Raw genomic sequence first — 27127 nt, 5'->3', positions numbered from 1 at the left:
TTCTCTCCTGTTTCTGGGTGCTGGGGTTTCTGCTAATGCAAATCAGTTCTAAGGCAACAACACCCAAACTTCACTTTTCAAGGTAGAGGCTGGCAACTGGAAAAATTCCACCTTATCAGTCTCATTGTCTGAGAGTAAAACCAATTTGCTGGATTAAAATCTGGAGGATCCTGGACTCAGCAATTCCTAGAAAACAGATTTGCAATCAATCTCTTTGCTGCCTGTAGAACAAAGGAGGTCTGATTTCTATAATGCACTTCCATACAACTAAGCTTTTGTTAATGCAGCTATGTATATGCAAATATACAAACATGCAAGCCCACAAAAAATCCTCAGTGCTCTGAAGACAGGGCAGAAAAAACAGGTTTTTTTTAAAACTGGATTTCTTTGATTTCTTAAAATTTAATCATCAAATTATGCAACATCTACTAACTTTATCATCTATTGTTTAAAATAGAACAATCACATTTGCATGACAGCCCTTTTTTGACTAAAATTGTTTATACTTTCATTTCCATCTAAAATACCTTTTAATGTGTAACCAGCCCTTTACTCCACCTCATTTTTTTCCCATTTTTTTCCAGCAGCAAAAGTGAGTCACACAGAGTAGTAAATTCTAACCTTGTCTCTAAGCTCAGTCTTTCATTCATTAGCCTCCAACAAATCCTTTAATCCTCACCTGCACCTTATCCATTATCAAAAGCAGTGTTGGAGTTGCTCACAATGTTTACCACAGAAAGGCTTTAATTAGACATCCTCTCTAAGTGCTGTAATCTATTTTTAATGTATAGGAAAGGAAATACACCAATTGGTGATCGAAATTTAAAATAAGTGTGCCCAGGCCTTTGCCCAAGTTTTAGTTCAAGTAGTCTACAAATGCTGTAGAGAAACTCTAGCTGGCTTTCACAGGTACTTTTCTATACAAAGGTGAAATGCTTGGTGATGTGCAACTGGGTTGAAATTGTCAGTCCCAAGGACTAAAAATCATGACCCTATTTTTACAAGATCAGAGAAGTAAACAGAAAAAAAAAACGAATTCAAACTCAGATCATGTCCCTTTCTGACAGCTCTATTTTTGCTACAGGTTAACCTGTAACACCTAAGAATGTCTTCAATGCCTTTAGTTCAGTATTACTTCATAATTTTAAACTTTTATGTGCAACATATTAAGGTTGAGATTTCTTTCATTATATAACTGAATGCCGAGGATTTTTGTGCAACATCATTTCAGCACCTGGAAAATATTAAGTTTTTTTAATCATGAATATTGCTGAAATCTATACACTACCTCAGCAGAGTAGATTGATGCCTGTTTTCTAAACCTTGTAGAAAGCATTCCAAAACCCTGTGGAGTCATGGTGGCAGTGCCATGACAGCCTGGAGGTAACATGGCAATTGCAGATTTGGGCAGTTTCAGGTCATAGCTTTAGACTCAAATATCAGAAGCAGCATCCAGGCAGCTGTAACCGAGTTCCTGCTACATTGTGCAAATTTTGGCTGAAGTTCTGGGCACTGTGGTGGCGTTTCTTAGGATATTCCACTTGCATGAGTCTCTTTCATAATTTATATTAATGCTTAAGGCACAGAATGGAAGCAATGAATCTGATTAAAGAGAATTGAGACCTTAGGAGGATGAACAGCAAAGAGAATGCATCTGGAAAAAGACAGGACGTGTAACTATGCAAAACCTGAAATCAAATTTTAAAAATCTATGCAAAAATGGCCAACCTTGAAAATAGAGCAGAAAATGAGCATGAATTAATCTATAATTCTCATAGACCATGGAAATATTTAATGGAAGCCATGGATAAACATTATTGCGAATCATGATGCATTAAAAAATAAGCAATAAAACATTAGGAGATTATTATTACAATTATAGCCAATTTTTTGAGAGATTTTTCAATGTTATGAAATAGCATGATACTATTATTAAGCTTGTTTCTTTTTAGACATTTTAGGAATATTTATTTTTCTTCAAAATGAACATTTTTAGTGAACATCAAATTGAACTATTTAATCTTAGTTGTTAGAATGTATCTTAAAAATTTTTACACTGTATGTTTCCTATTTTTATAGAAGATATATGTATATAGGTAATGACAGACCCAAGAACTGGAAAAAAATAAATAAAATGTGTCAGATCAGATAAACTTGAAAACTCTATGTTTTGAACATGGAGTAACAAACCTTTGATCACAGAAAATTAAGATTTATTTAAAAATTATATTTTTTGTGTCTTTGTATTCATTTCATTCAAAACTCATTCAAAATGAATGCTCTTTTTCCTCTAGAAAAAAAAAAAACATGAGGATGGGCTTTTCTGTTTTTCCCCTGCTACTTGAATCAGGCCCTTCCAAGAAAATCAGGTTCATCACAGTGGAAGAGCCAAGAGAAGATCCAGTGCTAAAAGTCTGACTGCTAAATTTCACTAGCTCAAGAAAAGACAGTGTGGATTAGCTTTAGAGCTGCAAATCTTCCATTTGAATTGTAGTAAAACTTATTCAAAACCTGAATAACTATTTAAAACATTGTCTTTTAGAAGTAGAGAGCAGGGAGTCCTGCCTGCTTCAAAGTGTTTTCAAAAGGTTAAAATATGAAATCCTAATTTAAAACATATTACCAATACAAAAAAAAAATCAAAAAACAAACTTAAGAAAGTTGTAAAAATTTGTTCTGATTATATTTTACTAATTATCTATAAATATTTTATTGTATTTCTTAGATGCATAACTATGGCCTAAGAATTGCTTGGGGCATTGCCTTGTTACAACATGAATAAAGTAGCATGTCTCCGAGATTTATAACAAACGTCTTAATGAGTATATCAAAACATAGAACAGTATATCTAGTTCTTTCAAGAGAAAGTTGTGTAGATCAGCAAGAAACTCCATTATAATCAGAGATATCACCAGACTATGAAACCCAAGAACCAACAGCTAGGCAGTAAAATACTCCATTTGTTGCAGATATTGATCCATTCCACACATATCGGGTCTACTCTAATGTTACTGCTTTGCCAATAGAAGGCCTAGATCAGCAGAAGATGAAACTGCTGGAAATTTTCCACTTTTGGAAGAGGAAAATGAGCAAAAGCATCATGTTGGCCTAGATCACATGTAGCAGATACAGCAAAGCGAACAAACATGGTTTAAAATAAACCTGCTTCTAGGGGAAATAAAGAGATCAAAACCTTAATCATTCTCTCATCAAAATCATGTCCCTGCTGAGTCTACTGTAAACTGGATGAAGAATTAAATGCAACTCCTCATGCTCTACTTACAAATTTGAAATCTTATTGAAAGCTTACTTTGTTTTGGCTTTTTTATTTTGTTTTTAAAAATATATATTTTAAGTTAAGAGGTAGATAGCTGCTGCAAATTGCTTAGTTAAGCCAAATCAAAGTTAAAGCTGATTTTTATAAGGAGGGAGAAAGAGAGAAAAAAAAGAAGAGAGGAGAGAAGAGGACTGATATCTAAAAAACATTAGTAACTTGAGGCCAGTGAAATGACCCACTTCAGGGATATTGACTTCACTGAGTGTACTGCGCTGGCAACATAAAAATGACAACTGTGTATTTACCAATTTATTTCCTACTGAAAACAAGCACCATCCTTAGCTTTCAAACTCAATCTACCTTAGAGTGTTCATGGAAATATTTCTGCCTGTTCATCCATTTCCTACCTCCCATCCCATAAATTCTGTTATTTGGTTCATTTCAATCAATTTCAAAAGGAGGCAGTGGAAGAACACGAGTTATTGCAACATATTTCATAATGGAGTAGAGAGGACTTAGGTGTGTTTTTCCCAAGGAGGTGTGTGCTTTAGGTTCAATGTTTTAATATTCTCTTGACCTTTCAGCTAGCCAGCCACAAAACACACTGCTAATTACACTACAAGAATTTTGGGGCTAGCCACAGCATTCACTACCACTTACCAGGGCAACACTCAAGGGGAAAGAGAAATGCATGAGAGTATGATAACAACATTTAAAGCTGAAAGGATCTGGAAAGGTAATGTTATGGGAGGAGGAGATGTTTCTGAGATGGTGGTTTTCTGCAGTAGACAGAATAAACAGACAAAAAGTATCAAAAACATTGTTTAAATAGAACACTGCACAGGCTGATGGCACCAGTACAGTATCTGCACCAGCTTCCCTTTGAAATATTTCAAGTTCACTTCAATATAGAAAAATTTATATCTTTGACAGAAAGTAGGAAAAATATTTTCCTCTAAAATATACCATAAATTCAGTGGATTCTGAAAAAACATAAACCACAAATAGGTCATTGTCCACATCTGATTTTCTTCAGGGTTGACATTCTTTACCCATAGCCAGTCATAGAGGATTAGAAGTAATCTTTTCTTATGCTTGTCAAGGGACAGAGTTTGCTGGGAAGCTCCCATCTTCTGTTCAAGCCTGTTCAAGAGTGGCACATACCATTTTATGGTATTTCCTCCCATCTGTGCTGAAATTGTTGTAATCCAGAAGAAAATGCAGTCATTACAACTTGCTCTTAAAGATGGATGCTTTATAAAGCTGACTTCCACCAGACAAGTATGAAAGAAAAGCCCTTCTTGATAAAAAAAAAATTAATCTTAAAGCCTCCAGCAATAATCACAATTCACACCACATTATATAAATAAAGTTTCCTGCAACATACTCTTTGAAAACAAGAAGCTTTGCATGCATTGTTCTCCCTTCTTTTCCCCTGTATAGCTTTGGCTTACAGCTTTGCCACAGCTTGCAAAGCTATTTCTCCACTAAATATATTTAAACGTGCTCAGGAGCATCCTCAAGGCACTGCCTCTATCCTGGCACTAAACTGCTTTCTCTGCAAACTCTCTTATGCTTTAAGGGAAGGTGACTATTTCCAAACTGCTTTTTGGAAGCAGCCACTGTCAGTGCACACTCTCATATGGCACCTGAGAACCATCTGCAAGCCTGTGGGTCAAAACTGAGGCAAGACTGTTCCAACAATTTATCAACATGACAGTCAAGTTCCAGTGCCTGGAATATTTCAGTGTTTCATTTCCTCTTGTTTATGTAGACTAAATTTTAAACAGCCTGGCTCAGCTCCACATTCTTTTACAAAGACAAGTTTTATTTCTAAGTTGTTATGTTTAACAGTTAAACAAATGTCTGGAGAAATACTTTAAATAAATAAACTTGATGACAGCAGAAATGTCACAAATCCATTTTAAGTAAAAATCAATATACAAAGGGGAAATCTTTCATGCTGCCTTTTCATTTTCTTGTACTGCTTTAGACTTATGCTCTATAATTTCATGTGAATGAATTTCTTTTACTGAGGCCCTCCACTGTAGGTTTCATCCTACTGATGGCTTATTGATCAATAGCCACTCCTGAATACACTGTTTTACTGAAGTTACTGAGTAATTTCAAGACTAAATACTACACTGCCAAGTGCCAATGTAATTTCTACAATTCAGTATAGAAAGTTTAGGAAATGAATAGTATAAATATTAAATCTAACTTTCCTGCTGTTGGCTGATGTACTAGCTTTAGAAAGTTGGAACATCAAAGAGGTAGCAAGACTTGAAAGTTTTGCAGGACAAGTGATGCATACTAGACCTTTGGATAACTGAGAAACTTATTTCCAATTCAACAGAAAAAAGGAAGACATAGAGTATATGTGTTCTTTCTACTGTGGTTAGGAAAAATGAAACAAACTAAAGATACTAATGACCCACTATTCCATATAAAAATAATGTGTTAAAGGTTTCAGGAAGCTGAAACCTCAAATTATTTTAATATATTATAAAAACAAAATAATTTTATTCTGAAAAAATAAAAATATTCCAAATGGGAAAATACTCAATAGCTAGAGTAAAAAATTAATAAAATAATTAATTTCAGTAATTTATATTTTTAATACCCCAAAAATTATCAAAACCTCTCAGATTCTAAGTTATTAATATTGTTAATCTATCAAATGCCATATAACAATAGAGCAGTAAAACAAAACTAAAGATTTGGGAAACAATATATTTTACATAATTGAAGAGTGAAAAATATTGAAATAGATGATTGCATCCATGACCATAAAACTGTAGAAGAATAAGAAAGGAATACTTGCTTAAATACTAATACTCTCAGAAATACTAACACTATTGAAAAAGCCATATCATACACAAAATATTATTCAAGTTTTCTAAATAATGATATAGGAACATATTCTAATTTGAAACAGTATATTCCACTAGGACAATTCTAACAGTAGTTAATCTCATCACAGTCCCCAAATGTACAACTTTTTATATCTTTAGTTCTACTGGTATTGGTTAACCCCAAAATAAATTCACTATACAAACACTTTTTTTTCCCTAGGAAATTGATATTCACCTCATTAAGTGCAAAATCTGTTCATTCTCACTCAATGTGTGGAACAATTCTTAACTGAAATCAATTAAGTTCATCCAGTGTGCAAAGTGGGATAATATGTGTTTTCAAGATTTTGACAAAGTCTTTATCAATCTTTTTGGCTTAACTAATCTTGTCACTGATTTAAGACAAGATTTCCTGGTGTGCCTTGTATATTCATCTTCTTGTATTTCTTATAGAACTAATAACATAGATTTTCCAGCCTGTTATGTACAGTGCAAGGCACAAACCAGACCAGAGGTTTGCTTGGTTTGTACCAACCATTTACACATATCAATTGATATTTGTGAATTTATTTTCCTAAAACACAAGTCTCAACCATACAACATTCTGCTTTTTTAAAATAAGCCACATAATGCCATAAAGTGCTTTGATATAAATGACATTAACTGCCAGGCTATACATAAGGAATACATTCTAGATCTATGCACATCTATTTTCTTTGGTATGGAAAAGTACACCACATAAGGGGAAAAGATTAAAAAATCTGCATTACCAGAAAACCCTCACCCTGAATCCCAAAAAAGTTAAATTTAAAAACCTGCAGATGCCTTATGCCATCATCATGTCTGCAAATGCAATGTCTTCAGTGACAAAGTCAAGATCACAGCTTAACATAACACAAACTTCTTCTTGGAAACTTTTGTTTACATTGCATTTAGCGTCTACTTTTGTGCTATCTAATAAATGGGAAAAATAAACAAAAAAACCAAACCTGAAGGCAAGAATAAAAGTATAAAAGAATATAGTATAGTTGATATGGTATAATATAATTTGCATAGATATAAAAGAGAAACTAATTTTAAAATTGATTTGAATCTGCTAAAATATAATTTTACATAACTGTGAAGAATATGGTACAGAATCAGAGTTCTGTCTGTAAAAAGAAAGACAAAAAAATCAATAAAAAACCCCAATATGGTTGCAGTCATCAAATTTTGAGCTTTTACAGCATTAAAAAAAAAAAAAATTACATATAGGTGCTTTTCATACTCCATTTTTATCTGAGTCAAAGACAAAAAAAACTAAATTCTAAGACTGTTTTAAAAAAAGGAACTGTGACAAAAAGCATGCAGCCTACATAAAAATCTTCTGATTTGTGCTTAACATACTCTTTGTTTCTCTCTATTGATGCAACCAGAATCCACATTGCATTTCAGAAATGTTCCTGTAGAAAACCATTGAAATTCTGTATCCACAGTAAATTTCCACCCTACTAAAATTTATATCTTTATGATTAAGTATTTCATCAAATGTGTTTGAGATGCTTTCTAACAATTTTCAAAAACTATGGGATTCCATGAACATTTTATATACAACACCTGGATTTCTTGAGATTTGGATATGTATCCAAATAAACAATACTATAAACAAAATAATAATAATACTATAAACAAAATAAACAATAAACTAGCTATAAGTTTAGCTGGCAATGCAAGGACTCCATTCTTCCCATTATCTCGCAAAGAGAATCCTCAACCGAGCTCTGATTGTAGAATATGTTATCACTAGCAATGCTGATAGATGGAACTGTGAGGCAGCTTCAAATCCTTGCTGAATACTGTAAGTGAGAAAACAACTTGCAGATCTGAAATCTGAGAAAAAAAAATTAATTAAATTACTGTTTTCCTCACCTACTGTTGAAATAGAATCTCTTCATAGAAGAAATTTGTAAATGTTACTGCAAATCAGCACAGACTTGAAGGGAGTTCCAAACCTGACATACACAAAGAATTAACTTTGAAGTTGTATTTACCAAGACGTTTTGAGGGTGATTTTGGTTACAAAATTTTAGATCATTTTTTACATGCTAGCAAAGTAGAACAAGGTGTATAGAAGTGTAAGCTAATGCAAATCCTCCAGAAATTATTAGTTTCAGTGATCTTTCTTGCTATGAAACCTCTTGACACCGTTTCCAATTTCCTTGCTACATCACATATAAATACAGGAACTGAGTAGACTGTGTCTATCACACGCAATCTGACATGCTGCCATTGATTTTGGAATGCCACATCAAAGCACCTTCCCTAGTCTAACATGAGTTACAGAAGCCACAGTTTTGCAGCAAAAGTTATACCATTAAACCAGCTGAAAGATAGAAGGGTAGTCATATTGAGAGGTTTTTATCATCTGTGGATGTCCTACACACTTGAACATGGGTTTGAAATCAGTAATTAAAACTGGCAAAAAAACCCCCAAAGTCATGAACATGAACCTAGTACTGAAACAGTATGGTCAAGAGAATCTCAAATTACTCTTACATGGCTGTGCCCTTGAAATGCTTCATAAACTTACATTTTAAAATGTACTAGTATGACTTTCAGAGCCCTGACTGACATTTCTTTGCCATGTAACTTCCTTGTCAGGCCATCCAGGATCCACTCTGTGGTCGCTCTCATACCACCTGAGAAGGGACGGAAGTCCCCCCACAGCAACACATCCCACACCCACAGTCACATCAGGTGTCCTTACTGGCTCAATCCTAGGTTTGCCATAGCAGGGTCTCAGATGCCTAGTTAGTTAAAAAAATTTAACTTGGGTCAAATTACTAAGTAATAGAATAATAGCCTGAGGTGGTACCTCCAAGGTGGAGCTCTGAACTGGGCTTTTATACCCTCTCAGTCTATGGGTGCCAAAGTTTGGGGTTCCTGGCTCCTGCTGTGTCCTTGAGTGTCCAGTCACCTGTCTGGCCTACAGGTCCCTTAGCCCTTTGTTGTGTGAAGGGTCAGCACCAGCCTATTGCCTTGGGGTCTCTCTTTATGGCCTCTCAACCCCTCGGGGTCACATGCAGGGCTCAGCTGGTGCTGCAGCTGCACCCGTGCTGCCTGCACTGCATTTCTGCACTGCTTTCTCCACAGCTGCGTGCTGGGGTGATAGACCCAGGTCTCTGCTTCAGGCCCAAGGCAGGACAGTACTAATGCTCTCAGGACTATAAGCATTTTCAGTTAGCTTTATATTGCCAAGTATGTGTGTTGCTATGTAAAACGGGTTTCTTAAAATTTTCCTCCATCCTTTTGAACCATAATTCAAGAAGTGCCTCACCATCAGACAAAACACAAGTAAATGGCACTTTCTCCTTTTGTTCTAATTTCTAACAGCCACTATAAAAACACTTATCCACTTTCAGAAGCATTCCAGAAACCTGGCTTCAATGTTTGTGTTATAGAGGCTCAATATGTAGGCTTCTTGCTTTATTTTTGATTCACAATTGTAGTTTATTGTTGGCATTCTGAAGCAAAGCATTCTCCCTGCTCATTAGTTACATTTCTTTTCCTGATTACACTTCTTTGCAATAAAAATGTGGTCCTTCCCTGCAGTATTAAATTGATCATAACCGCTTTCTATCTACTAGATGTAACCCAAAATTGACCTTTTCCCCTAGCTTTCAGGGCCTAATTAATATTTTGCTACCCTTTTCTTCTTCAGTTTTCCTATTTCACAAAAGCAAAAACACTGTTTCTTTATTACTGGATAGCTCATTGCCCTCAGATAGAAGATTCCTCTGTCCCCTAAATGTATCATTCCTGAAAGAACCCCAAAACACACTAAACAATCCTTTGAGGTATATAAAAATGAGTAGCATGTATGATGCATATATTAAACAAAGAAGGATTAAATTCTTCATGTACTGTGTTTTTGTCATATTAATATCATTTCTTTTTAAATCAAAAGGCAAGATGAAGGAAGCACCAGGGTGTTTCTCATCTGTGCTTCTGCTGCAAAGCACAGAGAGGAGCATGACTCTGACAATGAAATAACCACTTCAAATATGCCTTGTTTGAAGCATATAGTGAAGGAGATATAACTCAAAAGTGTTGCAATCATACAACTGAATAAAAATAATCAGTCCTACAGCAGCTATGAGATACTCAATCTTCTTCCCTTTCACAGCAGAATGGGACTATACTGATTTTTTCACCTTCAAAATATAAAATAATAAGTAAATAAATAAATATCCCAAAATCTTTTTGGTAAATCACCCCCACCATCTCTCTTCACCACTTACTGAGGGCCTCAAAAGCTTTCTTGATGAAAATCTGTATCAAAGCAAATATGCTAATATCAGCCCAAATAACATACTTATACCCTGCTAAAAAATGTTACCAAAAATGTTTGTGTAGCCGTGATCAAAAACATTCATGCCAGTTAAGTGTGCAAGACCTAAGATTCTAATCCAAGGCAGAATATAATCACTAAACATTACATTTACAGTCAGACAGAAAAAAAGTGTGTAACTTATGAGTTTCAGTGACAGATGGATTTGCTACCACACAAGAAAGCAGGAATTTCATGAAAAATTACAATTTGTCATATGATTGCACATATACATAAGCCTATGCTTAGACTAGCCTAACACTCACTGTTTGTATTTGCAGCCTCAGCCAAAGGATATTACTAGAGGATTAGTGTGGTTCAAAAACAACTGGACAGGCAGACAAAGCACAGTCTCTTCAAGATGAAGAAACTGCCTTTGGTTCCATAATAGTTGAGCTACAAATCACTAGGAGCTGGGAGTGATTTAGAGCAGTATCATTACATGCTTGTTCCCTCGGTATTTGCTATTACCCAAAGGATACAGGCTAGATAACGATTTGTCTGAATCTAAATTGTTAATCTTATGTTCTTATTTTCTGAGGTATGTTTCCTGAAAGCTCAGCCATAAGCCAAGTCCTTAGAGACTATGTATGATACTCTTTGAATAGAAACTGTTCTGGGAAGTACAGTCTGGAAGCAGAAAATCCACATAACTATCCTTGCTTTCAGAACTGAAAGCATTCACACCACATATTCACTGTTCAAATCTTCTTTTGATTCCGTAAGTATTAGTAGCACGCTTTAGAAAGTGTTTTATTATAAGATTGGAAATGCTATTTCATGCCCAGGCCATGGGCATGGCAGCATTAGAAGATCGGAAAGTTATTCAGGGTAAGAGCTGCTTTTTGGTGTTGCTTTAACTTTCCCATAGAGAACCTAAGAAAGGTTGGAAGTATAGGGAAAAAAAGGATTCCTTATTCTCTTTTACATAAATGATTCAGAGAGGAGGAACTTAAGCATTCAAATGGAAGTACCTTAGGGTAGCAAAGCTGCATATTTGACATGCTCTAGCAAGATGCTTAAAACTACTGAGAATGACATCATCAACTCTTAGGAGCAACTAGAAGGATATACAGAAATAATCACTGAGGTTCCTTCAGACATGGCAGAAAACCACAGGCAATAATGTGTTTCATGCACTGGAATCAGAGACACCTGGGGCAGAGAGAGAAAAGATCAAACATCAACCCAAATATATAGACTACAAATTTGACAACATAAACATGTATTACATTGCTATAGTAAGTGTTCTATAGTCCATGCAGAAAAGCTCCTGGAGATCATGGGATATTAGTTGTGTGGTAAAGGAGGTCAGGAAAATGATTTGGTTTGATTATCTTAAAGGTCATTTTCAACCTAAATAATTTTATGTTTTTATGAAAAAATATTAAACAGAAAAAAAATCTGTCTACATATTCAGAAGTCATCCACAATATTTGACAGAACCAAGACCTCTCATCCAGAATGTTTAGGGAAAACAAACAAAAAGCCCAAACACTTTCACTTCCTGTTCTAATACTGAAGTTGTATTTCACAACTTTCTGTCATGTCATTTCAGTACATATTTTTTGAGGACAGAAATCTTTTCTCCATCTTCTCTCCCCATGAAAAGCTACTTAAGCACATTTCACTGAAATTGACAAAAATCCTGTAGGGAAGAAAATGACATTTTTCTGACAGCTCTCGAACACTGCAAAAGGTAAATATCATTAGTGAGACTGTGGAGGGAAACTGCAGACAGTGAGAGGTACATTTCATAAAAAGGAGGTACCTTTCATAAAAATAAAGTTGAATGTCAATTTATTAATAAAATTATGTCTCTTAAAGGAGACAAGAAATTCACTAAGTTCCGGAAATTTTTCAAGAGATGTTTACTTCTTCCCTGTTTTCCTAAAGCATTAAAAAAACTCCCCACAGTTTCAGTCCTCAGACATGCTGACACACATCATAATCTCAGAGTGTTCCCTGCACTAAAGCCTCAGTCACAGATTTTTGATTGTTTCAGCTGACATTTTGAATAAACTTTCTACTGAAGTTCTTCTTAAAAAAGAGGAAAGGCAAACGTTGATGTGATGGGAAATGACAGAGTTATATAAAAACTGACTGCATATGGTTGCTCTCAACCTGCAATGGGGGCACCACGCAGGATTGTGGCATGTAAATCTGCTTGAGGAGTAACAGCCAGCTGCTACATTACACTTTCTAGAAAAACACAAATGCTGTTGAGTAGGGATGATCAAAAGGAAGCAGGAGTTAGAAACTAAACATTTTCCCAGAAAACACACTGTAGCATCAAGCTACAGAAACAGTATACATTGGAACTTGTGTAAAAAAGCAACAGGAATGAGTTTAAACAGGACACAGCAGAAATAAACTCAGAGGAAACAGACCCAGGCAGCAGTGTGCTCTCTTCTGATTGCTAAATGCAATTAAATACAGAATAATGGCTCTGTTGATCTATATACCCCTAGATCCCCCACAAAACTGTCATGTCTCTGTCACTCTGCATGGAACTTACACAGTTGATTCTTGTTTCACACGTGTATGGAGCCTTTTTCTCCCTCGTAACTCCATTTATTTTACATGATTTAACCCCAGAGAGCAGTTAAATACCCTGCAGCATTTCACTAGTTCCCCCATCTCAGTGGGATGGGGAGAAGAATCAGAGAAAACCTCACGGGTGGAGATGTAAACAATTTCATATAACTCAGAAAAAGTTATAATGATAATAATGAAAAAACAAATTCCAAGAGGAACAAGTGATGCACGATAAAATTGCAATAAAAAATATGATTTATGAAAATGTTAATGGAATCAGAGAAAAAATCTTGATATTTCATATAGCATATTCTGTTTAAATCACTTGCTTTTTTGACTCTCTATGAAGCTAACATAAATGTATATTCTCTGGTTTAGATGTCATGATTTTATATAATTTATTTTTGGTCTGTCCTTGATTCTGTAGTTCATCTTTTCCCTAATTCTTGTTTTTGAGAAGTACAAGGAAATAGAATTCACTGAGACAATTCCCTTTCGCCTGTCTCTATGCTCTAAGAGTTACTAGGAAGTTGCTTCATGTGTGGCATAGCTTGGGTTCATTTTTACATGTTGGGGAGGGGGCATTAGATCTATAAAGTGTGGACTGGAAAACACCAGAGCATTCAACAGTGACATAAGATACACTGCTTACTTCTATCAGTAAATTTAAGTTTTTTAGTAAATGTTCCCAAGACAATAGATGGAATAGAGATGGGGAATAAGGGTATTTATGCTGAATGAAATTATACAACGTTCGTGCATCCCTAGCCCATTATTCTTCCCTATCCCATTAATACTCTTCTTCCAAAAAACGGTACAGACTGTTCACTATCTTTAAATTGCCATTTTCTGAGCACATCAGTTTGTTTGTTGCTCACAATGACACATAGCATATGGAAGCATTAATGTTGCAACTTCAGATATCAGTTTTCCTTGGATGTTTTTCATCCAAGAGCCACCTGTGACCAGTGTGGATGGAAGAGAGCATTCAGTGAAATGCTACTGCTGAAGGCACTTAGTAATTTTCTCCTTTTATCTATATTTTATTTTGACACAGGAAGCAAAAACAAAGGGATTATATCTTTAAAGAAATAAAAGACAACCTTAAGATATACTAAGTCAGAAGGTCTCTAACAAAACATAGTGAAATTCATTTGGCTTTCAATTTCACAAGAGTGCAATGCAAACAACCATAGGAACCACACAGCCAACTTTCAAATTAAATCCTACAATGAATAATTTATATTTTCAAACAAGAATTAGAAGTTCCATTCAGTTGCAGAATATCAGGGGTGGCTTTAATAATTTACATGCTTTCCAAAGGTGAATTAAATGCCCTCCTGAACAAAAATCAAAACAATGTAAATATTTTCTTTTTTTAAACCACACTGTGATTGACAAAAGAAAGGGCCACTGTCATAAAATTAATTCATATTCTGTGGGAGACAGGCAGAGGAATTCAATAATCTTCAATGTAGAAGTCTCTGTATACAATTCCTACACTTACCAAGAGGAATATGGTAAAATAAAACCCATTATCAAGAAGCCAAATCTGCATATAATTTTTGACCTTTACCTAAAATCTTGGAGTTCTACTACATAAGTTTTGTGTGTGTGCAGGAGACTACATTGCTCCTTCACAGCAACTGAAAAAGAACTCTTGGTCAAATGTTCTCAGTATTATCAGGGTTGTAGGTGATCTTGCAGAAAGATGTTAAATGTAAAATAGTATTTTTATTGAATATTAAATATAAAAGATGTAAGTCTTCAAAGCACTATCACTTGGCTACAAGGAACACACTCTGACTTGAGAAGACTAAACTTGATTTAAACTAGAGCCACCTCACTGGAGTTTTTGTAGGTAAACTGGCTGCCTTTGCTGTAAATGCACAACCTGTGTTCTTTGCAGTCCTAATAAGTATCCTCCCACTATCTTTATCCTGAGATATACATGCATACCCTGAGAAAAAGGGCAAGAAATATTGTGCCTGATGAAATAGAGTCCACTTCTCTGGAGAACTCAACACAATCACTGCATGAGAGATCTATATATTTAATGCTCAGGCAGCATTAAGGTAAAATTTAATGCAAGGCAAATGTCCAGTGCTTCAGACATAGTTCATAAATTAAATACACATTCTCCTTTGATTTTCATTTCCTCATGTAATAAAGAAGGCATCTGACTTCTTCAAACATATAATAGTAGAATCATTATTTGCAAGGAAATATTCTGGACCAGACAATTGTTGGTAATTTTGGTTTAATGCTTTAAAGAACAGTTAAGCATTCTTAATCTCTGCTCACTCTAATACTGATAGTAGTTAGATCTCACATATATCACCTAAGAAATATATGAATGAAACATAGTTTAATTTCAACAAAATGACATAGTTCTACATAGACCCATTGTAACAGAAAAAAAAAGACAGGAAAAAAATTAAATAATTTCAAAAACTGATGGCAATAAATATCAAAGTGAGTCAAGCTCAAATCCAGTCAAAATATATATTTTTTTTAGGTTAAAAAATAGTCATCTCCAACTTGAATCTCAAGAGACAATATAAATTATGTAGAATTCTAAAAATGCAGAAATGCAAGGTAGAAAACAAGTTACTCAGGACAGCACCAGAAAATGAACACAAATACACCGAGTCTGAGCCTGGTTCATTATAAACAACTGCCTGAGCTAAGAGACCCAGTTATAGAGCAGGAATACTTAGCAAGAAATCTCAGGTATAAAGACAATGATTTTTAAACAAGTAACAGGCAAAAGGCTGTCTATTGCACTTTCACTTCTGATGGACATGATCTTCAAATTTTGAATGCAATTCTGAAACCGAAAGTAATTTTTTGAGGGTTCAGCTTAATAGTGTGATGGAACACTAAGTCCAATAGAAAAGATAATTGTAAGACTTCTAGAGATTGTTCTTGATCTTTCCAGTTTTCAGATTAGTATACCTGCTTCTAATTACCTTGGAAGAATTTGTTCTCTTAGGTTGGTCTGGACACAGGAAAGAGACTGGAAGATTTTAAAACTTATTTTATCGCCTGTAGATAGATATACATTAATTTCACCAAAGAATTACAGCCCTGATGTTTCTATTGCTTTACTGTCTTCCAGTTTTTTTTATTTCCCAAACACTGCAGGAGAGTTACTTGCTAAATTAGCTGCCAAACTACTGAACTAAGCCATTCTGAAATGCTGTAGGCACCTGCAAGTTTGCTTAGGCATTTAATAATCTTAGGACTCGGTACTGCAGTATACTGAGGCACTTTGTTCCCACTCATCTTCATCAAGGTCTACAAAACCTTATTCAGAAATAACACTTAATTCTCACATCCCCACATAGAGCTTTTCCTCAGCCCTAAAATGATGGATCAGCATTATGAGAAGTGTTCAAGAGTGAAAGAGGGACAATACAAGTCCTGTGGTGTGCCTACACATTGAAGTGACACAGGCAAAAAGGAAACTCCAGTCATCTCCATATCACAGTGTTCAATAATGTTTGATAGGTGAAGAGGTTTTACCGCTTTCTTTGCCTTGGTTTCAATTTATCCACTCTTACGTATGTGTCCTTTAAAACTTCTTCCTGAAGAGCAATTATTTTTAGACAAAAAGGTGTCTGCACCAATGCCAAGAAATTAAATTATTGCAGGATCAAAAATTTCACTTATAGACAGAAAAAAATCCAACACAGAACTATTTAGATATTTCATTTTGTACTAGTGTGTGCAACTTGCAGTCTTCCTCAAAAAAATATGTCCTTATTTATTCTCATTTTTCACAGAGGTCTTTTCTTTATGCAATATTAGACTACACTGCTCTGCCCATTAAATCAGGATCCTGTCTTATGAACTATCAGATAGCCCTTTCTTTATGCTATCCATTTTCCCTCTCATTTCAAGCCCCTAGTATATTAATGACTGCAAGTTTTTGCAGTATCTTAAAAAATCTTAAATAACATTTTACCACTTTTTCACCACACCAAAATATTTAATGGGCTGAATTAATTACAGCACAATTAATTACATCACAGTTGTGATGAGCTGCAATTTCTGAGATGCAATTCAGGGTATCCTCTACTATTCCCAATATTTGGAAAAAGTTTCACAGCTCTTTTGAATTAGTGGAATGCGAGACAAGTCAGTAAAACCAAAATAATTTAAATTTATTAATATACAAGATATTAGTTGGAGGTGGGGGGGAACCCCCCAAAATACTTTTTTTTTAAATTTCAGTTTGAGTAGCAGAGCCCATTGTATCTTGAAACCACTGTATCTTTATACCAAGAAATCTCAGCTTTCCAGAGTCTTACTATGATATGTTTCTGGCTGTCCAGAGTTCTTAAAACACAGAAATATTCTTGTGAAAACAGTAATATTACAGTTGTTTTCAATTGGTTGAGGAGCAAACAGTTTTCAGAAGTAATATATTCACTAGTGTGAAAAATTATAGAGGAGGGTGGTGAGACTGAGGGGAGACAAATTCCTTAACATGCTTTCAGAATCCTCTGCTATGTGGTCAGGGCACAGTACCACTACCAAGTCTTTCAAATACAGTAATTTCACAGGGTAAAAATCTGACTGCTGTATTGGAAATGGCAAAATAGGAGGCAGATAAAGCTCAAACGCTTCTACCCAGCACAAAATTTTGTTGAAAAACCTAATTAAAACTGTCCTACTGGACTGCAATTATTTTGAGTAGTCAGTCTTCTGTCTGGATCACTTCCAGCTCAATATATATAACATTTACTTAAGTAAAAAGCTCTCATTTCTCCAGGGAAAGTATTCCTCTTTCAAGTTATAAGAGTTTTTATTATTATTTTTAATAGAATACCATTGTCAGATTTATTTTTTTTTTAACTTCAATAATATACACTGACTGTTAAGTGAAAATGGAAGGGGAAACCTATCCTGTAAAGATCATTCATCCCAGTAAAAGCTTCAGAAAATTGCAGAAGATAAAATATCCTTTCAAGAATAGTCTCACTAGGGGATTGTCCAACTTCTCCTTCAGCTCTGAGCTGTGAAAAAGCACAGGCAAATCTGCTATGGGACAAGACATACATTCTCTTGTGCTAGAAGACAGGCTGACCTCCTGCAGTAACTGAAAATTCACCATATTTATCAAATGGTGACAGTAAAAAGAGAATTTCAAATTTATGTTTGTATATGTAATGTAATTTCTATTTCTAAAAAACATTCTGATCCAATAGGGAAAAATAAGAATCACAACAGGATCCATTTATCAGATTTTATCTAAAGGAAAAACTGCTCACAGACAAATTACAACCAATAAATTAGGAAGAAAAAGCCCCATAAATTAATCTTTGTGAGTTACAAGCAAATGCTACATTGCTCAAGCTGATGGTTATCACATTCAAATCCTTAGGCCCACAAGGACAGAGAAGGCATTTATTTGGGAACAGGGCAACTTCCAAGCATGCACATCAGAGAATTTGCTAGAGAGAGGAAACAGCAGCACTGAACATTTCTTCATTTGTGAAGAACTGTCAACAAAGCAGCAAACAAGTGGTGATCAAGGAAAATGTGCTTGTTACTTTAAAGTTTACCAAGGAAGCAGATAGTACTGACCTGTCATTGCTGAAACCATCCTCTTCCTTTCTCACTACATTTCTCTTGCTTAATTTATCTTCAGGAGATTAATGAACATTAAGGTGAATATTGCCGTAAGATTCATGAATGTACAAGGAGAAAATAGAGTACATGAATTTACAGAAGAGGATACAAAGGAAGGTACTTAGTGTAAATACTTCCATTTTCTCTCATCCCTTAAGTGTTCAGCTGGGTGGAGAGAAGAGAAAAGCCTCTGTGTCATGGACCTCATCTGCCTGTGAGGTTTGTCCCAGGACATGATTCCAGTTATCTCTCTCTCTTTCCTGCTCCCTAGTCTACTCAGGTCCTCCTGGAGCTCTGTCACTAACGTGGAGGAGCTCCTCTATCTGGGTACAGTTCCTAACTACTGCTGCCACCCCTACTGGCATAGGAGCAAGGGCCACCCTACAGCCTGGCACCTGAGTGTCAGCTTGTTCCCACCAAAGCTTTCCCTGGCATCTGTGTCAGCCAGTGTGGGTGCAGAGTTTAGAAAGCCAAGGCTTTCTGCTGGATCAAGACCACTGTTCTCTGGTCAGGCTGGCTGGCAGAGCTGCAGGTCCTTCCTGCACACCCTGCCATGCAAACCGCTGCACAGACTGCCCTACCATCTCCTGTTCACCTGCCCTGTTCGTGATGCTCCTGGCTGCTAACGCTCCCCAAGGGCTTCTGCCAGGTGTGGAGGGGAGGCTCAGTCACCTCTGCTCCCTCCATCCTCAGCACTCAAACAGCCTGGTTTTGGGCACTTCACTACAAGTCAGATATTGAAGTGCTGGAGTATGTCTGGAAAAGACCCTCCAAAACACATTCTAAGAGCAATGAAGCTGGTGAAGGGTCTAGAGAAGAGGGGAACTCAAGCACATGAAACACTGCAAGAGGAATATCAGTCTACCTGGTTTTTAACTAACATTAAAATCAACTTGAGTCAGAACAATCAATATACCTTCTGATGCCAGAATTTCTTTCACTTTCATTCACCATTGGTTTTCAAATGCATATGATAAAGCTCTGAACACTGGAAGGTAAAATCTGGGAATACAAAGCAGCTTTGTGCATTTTACTGGAGATGGGAACTTATAAATTTTATTCTGCTTTACAATTTCATGGGGAAAAGATAGACCACAATTTGAAAAAGCAAAAAATCAATAAGAGAGATATCTGAATCAGGGATTTTTTTTTTTATCCCATAGGTGGGAGAAGGACCATGATAGCATTCAGATTTTTCCATAAAATATTTATCAAATGTATTTGGTTTTTTAAGAGCTTGTTAAGAACCAAGCTCCCCAAAGCCTATATTGCTATGGATGCAATTACTCATCTTTATAATAATTACACAAGACAATTTAGTAAAAATTATAGAATCAGGCCTTTGTTTTTTAGTGACAAATGCAATTTTTATTTCAATCTAATTTACATAACAACAATTTGCAAACAAATATACGTATCATCAAGTATTCAACAGATTTGCATGCAAATTATCCCACTTCAGGGCTGCTGGCGTTATGGCATGGAGGCTGCTCCACTGCAAAAATACTTTGCCAGTGTCCAAAGAACATGGCAAACACCTGGTTGCTTATCTCCCTTATTACAAAGAGAATAATTAAGGGAGATATCAATGTCTGTCGTGAAAAGAAAAGGAACCCTTTTGAAGACAGTAATAGGAAAAGAGACTGCTGAAGAACTAATATTTGCTTTACATTAGCACGTGACCAATAATTATTTGTAATTCCACCAACAGGAAGCACCAGATCCTAGTGTTTCACAGCTAATTCCCAAACACTAGAGATATGTGTGACCTTCATTTTACTTCTTTATGCTCCATATAAATGAAATTCAATAATGTAAATGAAGAAGGACTTTCAAAGCTGTTGCCAAGCAGTACATTTTAAATGGTATGTAAAGGCATGGGTTTCTTATGCTGAAGTTCACTAAGAAAAATTCCTTTAGAGCATTGCTTTGCTCTTACTGCTTCACTGAGGTGAAATGAAAGAGAAATTTTCTCTGTAAATTTTAATTTATCACAAGCTGTCTGGAATCTTTAATCTCATGTTAACCTAAATCTCTCCTAGGCCCTCATCTTACATTAACCTCATCAGCCTTTATCAGCATTTCAAATATCTTAACTTTCAGAAATGCTGAGACAAGATTTTGGATAAGAATCTTCCAATAAAGTGTTTCAAGTCTCGTGTGCTATCAGATGTTCTTGATGAGGAAAAATATTAAGGCCACTGTGCCCGCTCGCAGAGTTTCCCCAAGACCCTAGAAGTCTGAACATCACTTGAAGCAATATGCATTCTATATTTCCCACTCACTAAATCTTATGATCCCTTTTGATATCCTAGGGAGGCCAAACCACCAATTTCAGATCATTTATCTGAAAATAAAAGCATATGTTGCTGACTTGTTTATTATCTGTATATTTTCTCCCACTAGTCAATCACTCCAGAAGTACTTATTTCTCTTGACAGCTACTTTTGGAAAGGCATTTGACATCAACATACATCTGAAATCCTCTAGGGAAAGGATAATGTTATAAATAAAATACATGGATAAAGGAAGGAAACATATGCACCAGCTATGTTATTCTCTGGCTGCTCTAGAGATCAAATCTTTGATATTAAACTGGTATAATGGAAATGCAACTCAATGAATATTTAACTTAGAGCATAAGAGAGAGTCCCAAAGGGTAGGAAAATTAAAGACATGATTCCAGTTAGTTAAAATATATTCTCTCCATGGAAAACTGATTTTTAAATTACTTATTTCTTTCTCATAATGAGGATCCAGCCCAAAAGTCCACCTTTTCTTGCCACTGATGTTAGCTTTTGGTCAGAACTTCTGTTTCTGATTTTGGAGTGATTCTTTTTCACTCTGCTAAACTCTCTGATGTAAAGCTTTTATCATTTTGGCAACACAGGTTCCTTGTTCAATCTGTCATTTTGAAACTCCTTTGAGTTTTTTAACTTAAGAACAGACTTCGGATTGTACTTATTGAATGTGCTCTACATTCTTTTAGAAAATAAAAGTGTAAAAAAGTTCAATGCAAATATGGCTGTGAAAAATATTCTCAAAAAAAAACTTCTCAAAAATTTTCATATATTTTAAAAGCAAATATAAGTGAAGGAGACAACCAAAACGACAGAGTCCAAGACAAATCTTACATTTAGTATATTTGTACAAAACCCTATGACTTCTATAACAGTGCTGCAGTGCCCTGATAGTCTTTGCTATATCACATAAATGCCAAAATCTACCTATTTACCAGAGGTGAAATGACACCACTGCTATTGATTCCTTGGCTATCACAATTTTAATGAGAACAGATGAATAAGAACCCAAAACCTCCCTGGCCAGAAAATGCCTGGGCAGAATTTTAAACCTTGGCATGCTTAACACTGTTGAGCAAACCACACACTGCAGTGCTTAAGCTCCTAACAGCAAGTTCCCAGGAACATTCTCACTTGTTACAAACTGTTCCAACTAATTGCTTTAGAAATCAAATTTTTTTGACACTTTGTGATATCAATAAATTAACTGTAGGAATGATATTAAATACTTGAATTCCACAGGTTGCCTGTCAAGGTGGGCCTCATGCATAAACTATTCCTTTAGTTATGCCATAAGAAATAATAAAATAGAGCACAGTACTGAGATTCATCCATCTTGGAGGTATATGCATGACATCAAAACTATTCCATAAAGCAAAGAATAAAAGATGTGTCATTGTCGTAGAAGACCCCTTTCTTACAGGAACAATTGTATGAGGATCTACAAGGTGAAGTGCCAAGTCCTTTACTTAAGTCACAGCAGCCCCATGATCTTTGGGGCAGAGCTGCCCAGTGGAAAAGTCCCTGGAGGGGCTGGTTGACAGCAGCTGAACATGAGCCAGTGTGTGTCCAGCTGGCCAAGAAGGGCAATGGCATCCTGGCCTGTATCAGCAATAGTGTGGCCAGGGTAACAATCATCCCCCTGCAGGTCAGCACTGGTGAGGCCTCGCCCTGAATCCCGAGTTCATTTCTGGTCCCCTCACTGCCAGAAAGACAGTGAGATACTGGAGCAACTCCAGAGAAGGAGAACAGAGCTGGTGAAGGGTCTGGAGCACAAGTCTGATGAGGAGCATCTGAGGGAGCTGGGGGTGTTTAGCCTGGAGGAAACGAAGTTCAAGGCTGACCTTATCGCTTTCTGTAACTGCCTGAGAGTGTAGGTAGGTGGGGATTGGTCTCTTCTCGCAAGAAACAAGGGACAGGACAAGAGGAAATGGCCTCAAGTTGCACCAGAAAAGGTCTAGGTTGGATATCAGGTAAAATTTCTCTATGGAAACGACTGTCAATTCCTGTAATAGGCTGCTTGGGGAAATGGTTGAGTCACCATCCACTAAAACACATGTAGCTGTGGTGCACGGGAACATGGTTTAGAGCTGCAACTAGCATGGTAGTGCTGGGTTAATTCTTGCCCTCGAGGTCTTTTCCAGCCTAAATGGTCGTATGACTCTGATTCTATCTGGCTTTCAGAAATGCATTCTTAAGCATCCTAGCCCCTAACTTGCAAAAGGGTATCTATCCATGGATTTGACAGTGCAACATTACTGCTAGCTGGGAATAGTTTCAGCCTTATTGTATGGGAGCAAGACATGGAATTTTTGAAGTATACTGTTTTCCTGTAAATTACTTCAAAAACCTTCAAAAGTGTCATTCTAAAGCAACAACAAGTGCCAAAGACCCAGTTCTGGCAGTACCTCTATAGTAACACCTTCAGTCTGTTGCAATAGGCAAAACCAGCTCAGTGGCATAGAATATTTTTCTCAAATTACCAACTTTTATTGCAAGGGTTAACATGAAACAAGTATTATCCAATTATGTTGTGAATAACCGATAATATTTTTATCAATGTTCTTTTAAGAAAAAGTAACAATTTTCTGAAAACATAGTCAAATTTAGCTGAGCTCTCCCCTCAGCGTATGAAAAATGAATGTTTTTCAAAAGGATTCTTTTTCTGCAAAAGATAGTGCAGCACCATATAGTTGATTCTTTTTTTTGTAAGCAAATTACCACCATATTACATTTAACTTTTTTACTTTACTCACAAGACTTTCATACATTTGCTTACCAGTTGCACGGGTTATTCTCTTGGGCAATATGTTTATATACTACAAGGCTCAGGAGGGGAAAGTTCCTTATCATAAATGGATTACACAGATGGATTTCAACAGAAGTGGAGACTGTAAATATTTTACCAGTTTTGGTTTAGTGCTGTGTCTCTTTCAGTTTCTAAGTGTGCTCTGGGAAAAGGAGGCTACAGCATCTCAGGACTGGTCTCCAGACTACTCATTACCTTAAAGAACATCCAAATGGAAGGGCAGAATGCACTGTGTGGAAAACTTCCATCCAGCCTCCAGCACACTGTCAGAAGGATGTTGTCTGTTGTGTATCTAGGTCCCTGAGAATAAAATCAATGATGCACAGAAATGGTAACTTATACAGGGATGAAAATGCTAAACATGGAGCTCACAGAGGAATTGCAATTTTCTTCCAAATTTTGCCTAGAGAAAGAAAAATCTCACACTTTTTTTTTTTTTTCAGAACGGAGCATTAGCAGAGCCCACTAGGAAAAGATTCAACCTGCGTGACTAATATGGGAAGCCAGTAAAGTGGCTAACTAGCGAGCTGGAATATGGATATGATATCATAACTGTCTTCTATAGTGGGGGATAATACTGAAAGACAATACAAAACTGCAGTCAACACTTTCCTAAAAGGAGATAAAAGAACTCATTATGCAGAAGATATTTAAATTACCACACAAACAGGAGGTATTTTTTAAGCTAAGTGTGCCTACCTCTCAGGAAGACTTATTGAGCGATTAGTATAGTTATAGAATTTATGGAGCTTCACAGGGGAAAAAAAAAAACAAAACAGCAGCAAAGGAAGACAAGCTTTTTGAAAACAATTATAGGAACCAATGGCTGAACAATAAAATGGGAAAAAATTAAATGGAAAAGGTATGAAGCTGTATTGGGGAAAGTTCAGACTGGATGTTAGGAAAAGGTTCTCCCCTGAGAGGATGATTGGTCACTGGAATAGGACCCCCAGGGAAATAGTCATGACACCAAACCTGTCAGAGTTCAAGGAGTGTCTGGATGATGCTTTTAGTCATACAGTTTTTTAGATAGTCCTCTGAGGAGCAGGGAAGTCAATCCTTACAGATCCCTTCTAACTCAATAATTTGTGATTCTGTGAAATTAGGCAGTTTTTTTTTTCTCAGAATGACTAGATTCTGATAAAAATAAGATACCGTTGGCAGTGGAATAATCAGTCTTCTATGTCCTCTCATTTAGATGAGATACATACACAGAGATGTTATGAACCACATAGGATAAGTCAACAGAAATTGTCAGCAGGAAGACAGCATATACAGTGATTCTGGCAGCTTTAAAGGTCTTATTTTTAAAAAAAAAGTTTGACTCACAGTAATGTAATTTTTATATACTCATGGCTCAGACATTGAACAATTCTTAACATTTCTCTTCCTCAGATTTATAGATGAAATCACACTTCTCTGGGTTTATTACTTTCTCTATCTCAGAACAATCAGCAGAAAATTCATAACTTATGTTCTGGTCAGTCTTGGTTTTGAAATAGTTCAAAATACCAAGAAAGATAGATTGTGTTTTATGATACTGTTTTAAAGGAAATGAATTCTTTCAACCTGCATTCTCAGCTACCAAGGCAGTGCGTATCAATTTTATATGATTTCTATCAGTTAGTGACACAGAAGAACACTCAAATGAAATCAAGTAACTTCACAGAAATGTATAGAAATAGCAACACAAATAAGCTCAACAGCATGTTCAATTTTCCACCAATTTTGACCACATGGAAGAGCAGTAACCTTTAACTTTTGACATCAAGGGAACAGTCTATTTATAAATCACTGAAACCAGAGATTAACCATCTGGTTTAAGTTAATCCATTCCTCAAAAAACATTCATTTCTTTCTAAACATGGGGGAGGAGGTTCCAGTCCTCTCATTCTTTGTAGCTTGGGTGTTCAAACTCAGAGTGGTTTTATTTCCCTCTTCCTCCTTAGTAACCAGCACAGCTCCCCACTAGTGAAAGTTTCCTTAACTACAATATCCACTAATATGCAGTAACACATTCAGTCCTTCCTACTGAAGTTATTCAAGTCCCTGCAGAAAACCTGAGGATTATATTAATCCAAGTACAGAAGAATACAAAATCTAACATCCTCCTCTACTGAGTCATCACGTATACATGGGTGGATGGGAAGCTTGAGGTATCTGGATCAGATTTTATTACTTATTAATTTATTATTTAGTATTTGTTAAGACCTGTTCAGAAAGATTATTCTCCAGAAGTGTGCTAACTGCCACAAAGTTTGGCAGTATCTCTTGAGACAGAGAACTGGTCACAAATTTCTCTCAGCACGTAACCATTACCCCAATCTCTTCTATTTTAAATCTAAAACAAAACACACACTATTTTACAGTATATGTACATGTTTGCTGAAAAAATTATATAAAAAATTAGTTCCTTAAAGAATCAGGGATTAGGCTGTTAATGCAACTAAACCCCCTAAATTAATAAATTATCTCCCATGTCTATAAAATCCAGAATTTAAATATCTGCCTAGAGTAGCCACAGTTGACCCAAATCAACTCTATATATAGCTCAGTATAGATACTGCCACTTATATTCATTCAAAGACATTATAGAATTTTATTCAAAGGAACTCTAATTTGTATTCCAATCAGGAATTGATTTCTAATTGAATGATATGTCCAATGAATTTCATACCAGACATCTGCCTGTACACAATGCAATAAATAGCATCCATCACATTCAGCATTTCTTGGTTCACTCAGTCTTCTCCATGCATGTCCAAGCCTTGACAGGTTCGCACAGAATTACTTTTACACATCACATCATTTTCATTGCAAACTCTGAAGACGATCAGTGTCTAATATTTAATTATCAACATACTATTCAGAGATCAGCACAGCTTATTAAAATGCAGGCAACTCCCAGTTCAGAACTAGTCTAAGACTAGCCACAGCTAGGTCACAGCTGATTATCCCATTAGGAAAAGAAATACCATTCTACATACACTATATGGCCTTCACACATTCCATAGCATTTGTCAGTTTCTTTTCTAAGTTTCAAAATTTCTCTTCCCTTTTAAAACTTCTACCAATTTTTCATAAAGCTTTTACCATTTTTACCATTATTCAATAAATAGAAACAAGCTTATTTATCCACCCTGTGTGATAATCACACAGTTCCTCACCAAGAACATGAATTTGTTGAATGAAAATATATCATGACACCACTGAAAAACACACAGGTACTTCTTAAATAAAAGGTACTAGCAAAGAGGCAATCAACAAGAAAGAAAACTGGAATAAAAATGATAGAAGGGATGAAATAATGCACAAAAACCAGAGCACACTGATGTGAAA

Source organism: Parus major, chromosome 4 (assembly GCF_001522545.3).
Source record: "Parus major isolate Abel chromosome 4, Parus_major1.1, whole genome shotgun sequence".
Lineage (NCBI taxonomy): Eukaryota > Metazoa > Chordata > Aves > Passeriformes > Paridae > Parus > Parus major.
Note: the sequence above shows the minus strand (reverse complement) of the source record.